Genomic DNA, 11,397 nt, shown 5'->3' with positions numbered 1-11,397 from the left:
TTTAAGGCAAAAGCCAAAACAGAATAACAGTGTATGGAACAGAAATGTTTTAAGACTTAAATGCTTAGAAATTATCTGCATTTGCAGTGTCATTGATATGCCTCATAAGAATTTTAGTTCTGGGTCTTAATGTCTCATACTACAGACTAAACTGTGTTTCCAAAGGTGTATTGCCCATTTGTTATGCTTTAAATTCTGGGGCAGTGTATAGTCAGTTGGAAATGGTGATAGCATATCTATGAAACATAATCTTCCTCAAATATTCTACAATACAAAGAAAAGTGATAGATATAACAGCAACTGCTTTCAGTTTGAAATTAAGTATTTTGCTTCAGTGAAAGGCTAAAATGAAAGGTTTCTTTTAAAAATTTTCCTGTAGAATTTCTTCAAGATCTTAAATCTTTTAACAGTAGACTTGTATAAGTAGAATGGAAGATGATTTCTTGGGCCTGTCAGAACTCATTGGAGAGTGAAAGAAAAGTCACATCCTATGTGAGCTTTGGGAAATTGGCATAGAATAGATTCTTGGATTCCTAAAAATTTAATTTTAAAATGTTTAAAACTTCAAAAATATTTACCACAAGATTACCTGTTCGAAAAACTATTATTTAACTGCAAAATTTGGAAGAGTTGTTTTAATTACACCTTGATCATCAATGTGTTCTCTTCACAAATCATATTTATATGTATCTTTAACCATAAATAACATTTAGTAATTTATTGGTGCCTCCCCAAACAAACAGGGGTTTGTCATCTGAGATCCTAATCCTACTGACTATTTAATCCTTTCAGAATATCTTGCAATAATGCAAATTTCAGAGCATGCTTCTTGCATTTTATCACCAGTTAGATGAGAATACAATCCAAACACAGTTTATTCCTAGAGGTTCTAAACAATCCCAGCCTAAAGAAAATGTATTTTAAGCTGTGCTCTCTCTCATTTTTTCTAACTCTCCAATGTTACAAAATAAAAAGATGAAAAGAACTGCCAATGTTGTACAGCATGCAATATTTGTAAATCTTTTTATGGACTGCAAAGCAACAAACAGGCAGAATAAGCAGAACTGGGTAAAATACATTAACACATCAAAAAATATTAATTATTTTAATTATATTGATATTAATGATTAAAAAAAATAGCATATGAAGGGATTGGTAAAAGGCACTCAGATTTATCACAGTGAGGTTTTTAAAAGCATTTTTCCTAATGCAGGCTAAGAGGGAATTCTTAAGCAAAACCAGAAACTGAACAGAAAATAACTGCTCATTTTGAAGAGGTGGGTGAATTTCTGCTCTGACACAACTTTTTATTACTGAAAGTATTCAGTTACCATAAAATCTATTTTTTATTGTGTTGCTGTTGACAAAATGTTTTACAAATATTTTTGTAACTTCCATGTGGCTGATGTAAAAAAACTACTTTTCATTTCTGTGTGTTTGCTTTTCATAAACCACTCCTTTCTATGACTAAAGTTTTGGATGCAAGGTGTTTAATGCTTCACATCAACAACTATGCATTTCAACTGTATGGAATACAGTCACTGTTTTACAGGAGGGTTCACAAATTCCTATTTCTCTTTTCACTTTTAATTCACTTACATTGGCATTTGCGTATGGACAGAAGCTTTGCAAATCAAATCATATAAGTAAAACAGCTTTAGAGAGCTTACTTTGTTATGACACCTAATTTATGAACTCCTTGTTGCGCTACAAAAACTGCTTCCCAGAGTCAGGTGCACTTATTTTTATGTGGTTCATAACAGAAGTCATTATCTGAGAACAGGATTCACAGAAAATGAAAACCTCAAAATAGGAAATATATAGCAGTTGATGCAAACAGTGTAGGATGTACACAGATAGGACTGCTCTATGAGCTGGGTTCATACCCAGTGAGCCTGGCACACTGAGCCTGATCTACTTTTGTTTCTAATCCTCTGTGTAGATATAGCCAAAATATCCAAGTATGAAATATCTAGGACAGGAATAACTAACAGCCTAATGACAGCATGCACAGTCTACACTCCAAAAGGATATTTTTGAAAAACCTAGCCTGTCTGTCTGTGTGCGGATGATATAATCCCGTTTTTTTTTCTCCAAACAATCAGATCAGTGGACTCTCACACTGCACTTTTCTCCTGTTGAGTTTCTGTAGTAGCTACATAATTAAATATTAATAAGGTTAATTGGAGACCAAAAGAGAACTTCATATGCTCTCTGCCTCTTACATTAGTAATATTCAGATGCTTAAGGATATCTCCTAGAATTAAGGAGAATAAGGTACAAGTTCCTGGCCCATGGCTGTATTCATATTAGGAAATCGAATGTGCTCATGACTGTTCTCTGTCTCTGAGAGTAGTTCTCACATGTTAGAATTACAGTCTGAGCTGTGCTGATTTAGAAAAATTTTGTCTAAAGACCATTTCTAAAAATGCAAGAATTGACAAAGACTTGTAAGTAGCAGTTCATATTCCAAGAAGCGTGCCACAAGGCATCATGGGACTTTTAGTCTTTGGTACTCTATTGCACATGCTCAGTGGAATACTTCAATGTGATTGGATGAGAAGGTCACGTGTCACGGTTTGAACTGTGTATATAAACTCTTATTGATCTTAATAAATTCAATTCAGTCACATGACATGTATGTGATTGGGTCCGTGCCCATACAAATGCTACAAGTGGCGCTCCCAAACAGGGACTTTCAACAGGGATGGGTGAATCAGAAGCACTAGGCTTTGGGATGTCTGCTGTAGCATCTGTCCTGATAGAATTCAAAGGAAAAAGGAAGAGCTCTTCACAAACGCATCGTGTGCATCAGTTCCCTTTGCAAAGATAGGATAAAAAAGGAAAAAGTACTAAAAAGCCCTGCAAAACAAGCTAAGAGCCAACAATACCCACAGCCTGCAACCAGCTAGTGCTCTTAAAGGAACAGCATCTACCAACAGCCCACTACAAAGACAGCTGCAACCTACAGGACATCGGGACAAAAACATACACCCTTGCTGCCAGCATAACTACTGCGGAGCCACCTGTGCAAGACTTCAACTGTGAAAGATCCCTCAGCCCTGCAGAACTTCAGCACCATTGCCCACATCATCCACCCACTACTGACCAATAGGAAACTAGCCAAGCTGGCCAGCAGCCTGCCAAGGCTGACCAAAATCTCCAACCAAGAAGCAAACATGAAAGCATCCACAAACGCAATCCTGCAGAAACAGTCCAGCATCTGTGAGAGACAGCTTCCTTCAATGGACCTTTCTGTAACACAGTTATGTTGCCACAACCTCATATGAGTTACTATAATAGTATCCCAAATCTTGACAAGCTTTTGTGAAGAGACCACACAACACATTAAGAAAAATATTACAAAAACAATAAAGAAGGGGTGGAGGGGATATGTGTTTTCTCTATGTGTGCAAACCTACATTAACTATTCTTCAAAACAGGAACAATCACCAAAAACAACAATTGGTGAAGCGGAACCAGAAGAAACACACAGTCAGTAACTAATGCTAACTCATAGTTAAAAACCAGAACAGAATAAATATACAGAACATGTGAGAATGAAATGCGTGGAAGACGGTCGCCTATTTGAATGAAAATGTGTATGTGTGTGTATGTGTATTCTCATACCTGTGTATGAGAATTCATCTACACTTGATATCAACAGTATCTCAATTAAAGGCACAACTATACAACAACATCACTTCAACCACAGCAAAGTCCTAAAGTAGCAATTAAACACAGTATCCATACCCTAACACATTCTCCTTAAAATAAAATTGATGTTTCTCACCCAATTACACAAATACCCTCAAATAATGTCTTACATAAACCGTATTTACAAACCCTGAACAATTGAAGGTTGCACAATTAATAAAGTTATTACCAGTTTTAATAAAGGCCTTACCACCTAAGGCCCTGGTTAATATAGATGGTTAAGATAAGTTTGTTTATGTTAAGAAATGTTTAAGAAAAAGGTTTTAAAAATTGTTCTGCAACTTGTTATAATTATAGTAAGAAAAGGGGAAATGTGGTTCATATTACAGGAAGAGTGCTGCAGGGCATCATGGGTCTTGTAGTCTTTGGCACTCTATTGCACATGCTCAGTGGAAAACTTCAATGTGATTGGATGAGAAGGTTGCATGTCACGGTTTGAACTGTGTATATAAACTCTTATTGCTCTTAATAAATTTGATTCAGTCGCATGACACGTATGTGATTGGGTCTGTGCCCATACAAATGCTACACTTGTAGTTCTCAGGGAGATTTCCTGGAAGTCATTTAGAGCTATAAATGCGACCAGACCATTTTCTGATTGGTGGGATGCATGTGCCCAATCCAGCCAGAACAGACCTTTCTGCAGCAGTCTGTTGTGCAGCTGGAGAATGACTTTGAATGGAGTTAAGCTGATAAGGTAAATAATCTGAGAACTGAGAGCTTTGTATATTTCTGCTAGCAGAAATGCAAACATTTACAGGGCTAAGAAGAGGCCAGGCTGACATTAGTAATAATGAGAATGGAAGGAATATCCTAAAGATATATTGTGAACTTCTGGTGGTTTCAAAATGTGCATGCTCAAATTAGGGATTTGGATATCTTACTTAATTTCTGTATATTTTAGTTATCCATTTTCTGGTTTAGCCAAGATGAGAGGCCTTTTGAGTCTCTTCTAACGTGTTGCTTGAAAAACAGAGAAAGCTGTGCTATCCTCTCCACCAACAGAGAAATTGTAGGAAACATTTTACTGAGGCAGTGCTCATCAGTTGCAAACTGACCACTATGATATGGTATAAGTGATGTTTCTAGTTATTAAAATACAAACCCAAATACATTGTTATGTCTCTAGTTGCTATTTTACTGTATTGTTGATAGAGATTGTCATAGAACAAACAGGACTTCATAAATATTAAAATCTGCTGTTATCTAGAAATGCTTTTTGCCAATTTTAATTTAGAGGAAGAAATTGGATTCCAGTTGTCCTTTGCTACGGATTTCCTACTGTTTCTTTATCTATTTTTGAATATCAATGAATAGCAGTTTCAGTTAGTCATTAATATTCAAGAAATGAAAATCTACTTGTTATCTCTTTGATTAATCCAGCCTATTGTGCCTTATAGCATCAATCACAAAACATCGCAGATGGTAATGAATTACTATGAGACTGCAGGAAACCATAAGGGATATTAAACTAAACTTAATCTTTTTAACTAACGACATTCTAAAATGAATGCAGAAGATAGAATTTCTCAATAAATGGCAGAGTGGAAGACTTTCTTTGCAATTTCTGACAGATGTTCTTGTTCCACGTTTTGTCTGTGAAAGACATACCCACTAAAAATAAAGAAAATAACCTATCTTAATTTTTCCTGTGATGCCTAACAGAAAACTCAGGGAGAAAAAATCTGAGACAATTTAGTTTTGAAGGTGAGATAAGGAAAGAATTTAATTCATGCCTTCAAGGCTTAGGGTTACAAGACATGTGCTCCTCTGGCTCAGGTGCTTACAATTTATAATATTTTCTGTCCAATCTCAGATTTTTCCACCCCCTGGCTTTTGCCCTGGTCCACCCCTGGTCCCGCCCCTTGGGAATTGCGGCTGGGGTCTTGGAGACCCTTTTCTTCATCATCTTCATCTTCTTTGGGGTACAGGGGGCACATGTTTTCCCAGTTCTGGACTATACTCTTGCGGTTCAGGCCAGGATTAGATGTCCTCAAATAGAAGAGACCTATCTTAAAGAGAGACTAAACATTTCTAATGGAATTCAGAATTTGATATGGGGAATTGGGGTAAAAGAGTTGGGATATGTGTGTAGTTTCTGTGCTAAGGATAAGGGAATAAATGCTGCTGCTTCTAAAATCTACTTATAGAACTTATAAAAATTAGAAAAATCAAAAAAACTAGAAGGGCCTTAAGGCATCACCTGGAAACTAATATCAGTCTCTGGTGAAACAGTTTTGAAAAAAGCTGATGTTCATAAATTTCACTTGAAAGCTTTAGAATTTAGTTGTTAACTTCTTGTGCGTATTAAAAAAAAAAGGTATTTCAAGAAATCATTTTTAGGGTAACAAAAACCTTAATAGCTAGTAAGATATGTTCACCTAGGTTCATCTTGCTATATGAAAGCTTTCCATAGGCAGTGGCTGTAGGGAACCTACAAAAACCTCTTGGTTTTTGGTATTTGCAGGTGTACAGGAATGAGCTTCCTAAACCCAACTACAAGTTTCCGCTCCTAAAGGTGACTGGTCGGTCTAAAGTATATTAATTTTTGAAGAAGGTTGTAGAAATTATAGATGCATAAATTCACCCAAGAAAATATCTTAAAATGAGTTGTCCTTTCCAGTCAATGTTTAATCAGATATGATTTTTACGGATAGTCAGGTCCTTTTTTATCCGTTGCCTGAATTATGCCTCCTACTTCCATAAGCAAAAAAAAATACATAGTGGAAAATGGAGCATGGAAAAATTGTTCTGTGAACACATCTGTTCTTTTTCAATACATCTGCTTAAGAGTTTTTCTCTGCACAAAAAAGTACATTACTTTCAGTAAGTATAGAGGGTTGTAACAAAGTATAACAGTCTGGTGTGTAATAGCTTTCCACAGTCATACCAGAAGTAAGGTAATTATTAGATTCCCAGAGCTCATTTTGGTTTAAAATCTTACTTCTGCTTCAATAAGTATTGAATAATGAGCCCCAAACCCCCAAGTCTAAATCTAATTCTACCATGAGGTTTTAAAATTTTATTTTCGTGTAGGTGCAGAGTTTAACAGGAATCCTGTGACTTTTACTTGAATGAAGGGTACCCTGCTGTGTTTGCTGAAGGAGGATTAGAGAAAAATGATATTAATAAATTATGAAGCAGTTAAAATAAACTGCAGGCTAGCAGAGCAACAGAGTACGAAATCAGCAAGACAAAACCTATACATTTTACATCTGTACAGCTCAGAATATGAAATAGATGTGCAGTGCCTGGGATGCATGCCTATCAAAGTGAACAATGCTGAGTAGCTGTGATCATTGCCAATGCATTTGCCAGCATCTCAGGCAGAAGCAGAAAGATGAGTGCTCTTAGCCCTTAATGAATTCAAGTGACACTAAAGACAGAATTTCTAGAAGGCTCATCTCATGGGACTGGTGCTATCATAGTAAAGTCTAGTGGTATACCCACAGTATCTCTACCCTTTTAAGTTTTTAATTAACAGATGGAAAAAGAAGATGGAGCAGCACAAAAGGAACATTTCTGAAGTTCAAAGTGTGTTTGGGTCTATTTCTGAAAATAATTGTTTCCAAAACTGTCTTCCAAACTAGTTCCAACAGATTGGAACTACCTGTAATGTATCCATATCTTAGCATGTAACTCCATATACTTGCTAACTGAGAAGTAAGAAAATTAGAACTGTTTGAAATGTTTCATCTAGGCATATATTTTGTCATAGTATTGAGCACCGGAGGAGCCAGTCAGACACCCATACACGGAAATACGACAGGTGCAAAACATAAGCTGTTTCACAAACCTTTATGTGGTATAGATGCATTATTCTATAGGTATATTTCTGCTATGTGGTGAAGAGAAAACACATGTTAAGCTCTTTGGTTTTGTCAAGAAAGAAACTAAGAGCTCGCAGCTATACTGGCTTCTACCAGAGAAAATTTAATGTAATAAAGAGATTTTGTGGTGTAAAACAAAATGAAAATCAAAAAAACCCAAAACAAACAGAAGGCTACAAAGTTCATGTTCTTGTGGACACAGATCTAGTTGCCATATTGCCTTTCACTGCTGTGAAAAGCATAACAGCATACCTGAAAGAGCACTTTAACTACGGTCTCTCAGTAGCAGGAATCTTCATTAATCTGCAGATTAAATCTGCTATACCTTTTCTAAAGATTCACTAGAAAGAATTTATAATTTGTGGCTGATAATGAAAGTTCAACATTGTGGCTAGAGCAGTTTAGATAAAAATTGAGTCAGGACCTTTTATGCAGAACAGTGCAATTCTGTCAAAATCAAAATTATTCATAAAATTGATTTTGATTTTGTCAGTATGTTTTTTGAAACCAGGGGGGGAAAGGAGAAGAAAAGAGACCTGAAAATGTTGAAATTTACAATTTTAGCATCTTATAAAGGAAATGATTTAATAGTATTTGTTTTGAATTATCTATCATAACATAAAGTGCAGTCAAAATGGGGAAGGAATGCTCAGATGTGAAACTATATTTTTCATAAATATTAATTCTATGAAGAGTTAGGATATCTTTAAAGAAAATTTGAGAATCTGGAAAACCACCATGGATTGATTTCCTGTTGTCCCTTCTTAGCTCTAATTTTTATCTATAGTTGTATCTGTATTATGGAAGTACATTCAAATTATAGAAATTGTATTTTTACATATGTTTATTTTTAAGACCACTCTTCTAACAGAACAAGATTAAAACCTGTCCTTATACAACATTCAGGGGTGAAAGACCCTGATATCCATCACTTTCCACAAAATATGTTTCAACTTTGTAATACCATGAGACATTATATGTCTTCTGTTACTGCTCTCTGTCAAATGAGTTAGTAGACTGAGTAGTGACCCTTGTTACATGTGAATACACACACAGTCTAAAACATCTTTGGCGATATAGAAGAATTTTTAAAATTTTTAAAAAATTTAAATTTAAATATCTATATTGAACTTTCACTCTCAAAATTTAGTGGATTCTTGCTTTTGCTGCCAGATGACAGTATCTACATTTACATTTTGGTTTGAACCACAGAGGGTTTTTCAAGTAATTATCCCAAAGGTTTCCATTCTCACATTTGGAGGGGGAAAGGCATCAGAGACCACAAACTGGTTTACTTTTAGATGAAATTAAACTGAAAAATACGTAGCCAGAGTACTTCATTATATTGTACAATTTTTATTACATTTTATTAAAATTTTTTAAGAATAATTTGTCTTTGAAGCCAAGTGAAAAATAAGTTTGTGTTTTAAGACTTGAATCATTATAAAAGAAAATAAACTTCTAAATATAATTAGGAAGCAAAAACCTGTGATTTATCTTAGAAATAGCATAATCTAAGGGTGAAGGTTAGGTGTATATTCTGATCTAGTGCTAACAAACACCAGAAAAAAGAGGTGCCTTGAACTTGCTTTCATTTCATAACAGTTGTTTTCAGAATGAAGTTTCTCTATCCCTTAAAATATTTACAACTTCTGAGCAATATTAAAATTAAATTTCAAACTTTGCTTAAAAGGGGATTGGAAGGTTAAGCAATCTCACTGAAAAAAAAAAAATTCCTCTTGTTCTTTTAAAAACCTTTTTAACTCATACAAGTGATATGTTTGGCATGCTGTGAATGCTCTTGCTAAATGCCATGTTTGATTTTCTCATTTTAAGAAAATCCTGAGACCATTTCAGAGTCTCCAAAGTAGTAAGATGATTTTGGATTGTGTGAACAGGTGTTTGAGGCTCTTGGTTTCACAATATGAACTGTTCATTTAGTTGTTTTATTCTGAGATTTCAATTAGTATGGGATAGACTGGCATGTGCATGCCCGGAATGGCTTCCTCTGTGGTACAACTGAATGGTTTATCACTTGCCTCATGCTATTCCTGACTGGATTTTCATTGTTTCCCCCTTTGCTCTCCTGCAGCAACTACAGGTGGAATCTCCTCAAGATATGCAGAATGGTACTTTTTTCTTGAGCATGATGTTTGTGGTACTGACTCAGGAGAGGGTAATATCAGCTCTGTTCCCCCTTCCAATGGAAGTAGCATATCATCCTACTACAAACAAATCAAGTATTTAGAGCAGGACTCAAATGCTGAACTCCTGACTACTAGGTCGGTAGCCATATCGCTGAGCAATATGTACACTGCTTGTTTGTTTTCCTTGAGGCTTAAGGAATCTTGGATTTCTTGCCATACAGTGATAATTTACTTGGTAAAGACACAATCCTGTTTCAGATTAGCCTACAACTTCAAGTTGAAGTCTAAATATTATTCCAGGGGAAAAGAAATTTCACCTACTTTACTCTCTGTCATCTAAAGCCAGAATGCTAATAAATTAACACTACATATGTTATTTTTACAGTACTTCAACATCTTAGAAGACTTCAGTCAATGTACTGGAATGACTTTAGCAGCTAAAAGTTATAATGTTATCAAGAGTATGGCAATGATAAAAAAGACAAGGTATATTTGATTCTATACCTCTAGGAAAATGACCTGTATTTAGCCACCATGTGTATTTCAGTAAGATGTAAGAAGGCAGACAATTTTTTATTTGAATATCTGAAGAGTGCTTAATTTTCTAGCCTATGCATCATATCCAAATCTACTTTGGGAGTGGCTGTGTGCAACCCATTCAGTCATTCCTCACTCTTTCACATATGGTAACATCTAAGTCTACAGTGGGCCATGACAGCATTTATATGTTCAGGAGTTCATTGAAGGAAAAATATTTTCTATTCTACCTTATGATCTCTGTTCCAATTACAGCATGTCCCTGCTGCCAAACAAACTGATGATAGCACATAGAGTTTAAATTAATGACAGGAGATATCTTTTTATTTATAAGTAGTTGTGATGGGGTTTTTTGTTGTTGTTGTTGTTTAGGATTTTTAATAAAGGAATGAATATATGCAACTCACACATGACTTTGCTCATCATAACCCTGTTTGAGTGTACTAATTTTGATATAAAACGCCCCTCCCCAAATCAACAAGCTTACTAACTGTCTCAATATTAAAGCAGATTCACATATGTGGGAGAGAATGTGCCTTCTGCTACAGCATTTATATGCCGCTACCAGGAGTTACCATCCACTTGTCCTCTCAAATGCTGCAGAAGGAGCCCAGACCACAGCAGAGTGGTTGTGAAAATTTTGGAATATGCAAGTAGCAGCCTCCTGCTGCTGAATGTGACAGCTGCCCCTCCACTAGAATCACCACTAGATAAATTCTGAAAGAAATTTTTGGCCTCAGATGACTTTTCTGGTGCCTCAAAAAATTATAGTGGTCCCATACCAGCTAAGAATCCAAAGAGGAAAAGGCTGTTTTAAAGCTGTCCTTTCAACTTTCTTATGGTTTTGCAATCAAAAGTCATTACAACTACTTCTTGAAATGGGGAACAGATAGTCTTTCACAGGATGCGCATGGGAAGTTTTTGGGCATTATGACTAGTGGTAAAAGCCTTCTCAGCATATGTTTAGTGTTCATTTTCTTAGATGTCTGTCTATCTGCTTTACACAGCTAACTCATCATAGTGAACCACAGCTTGATCTGCAATGCCTGTATTTGCTATGCTATTTTGTGCGTTAAATCAATATGGGCTACAAGTCTTTACCCCAGAGTACATCTCGAGCAGTTTGCTTAATGTGATTTCCTTCTAATATGCACTCTTGTGTTTGC

The sequence above is a fragment of the Corapipo altera genome, unplaced genomic scaffold, assembly GCF_003945725.1.
Source record: "Corapipo altera isolate COAL_440 unplaced genomic scaffold, ASM394572v1 2b, whole genome shotgun sequence".
Lineage (NCBI taxonomy): Eukaryota > Metazoa > Chordata > Aves > Passeriformes > Pipridae > Corapipo > Corapipo altera.
This window is presented reverse-complemented; position numbering follows the sequence as displayed.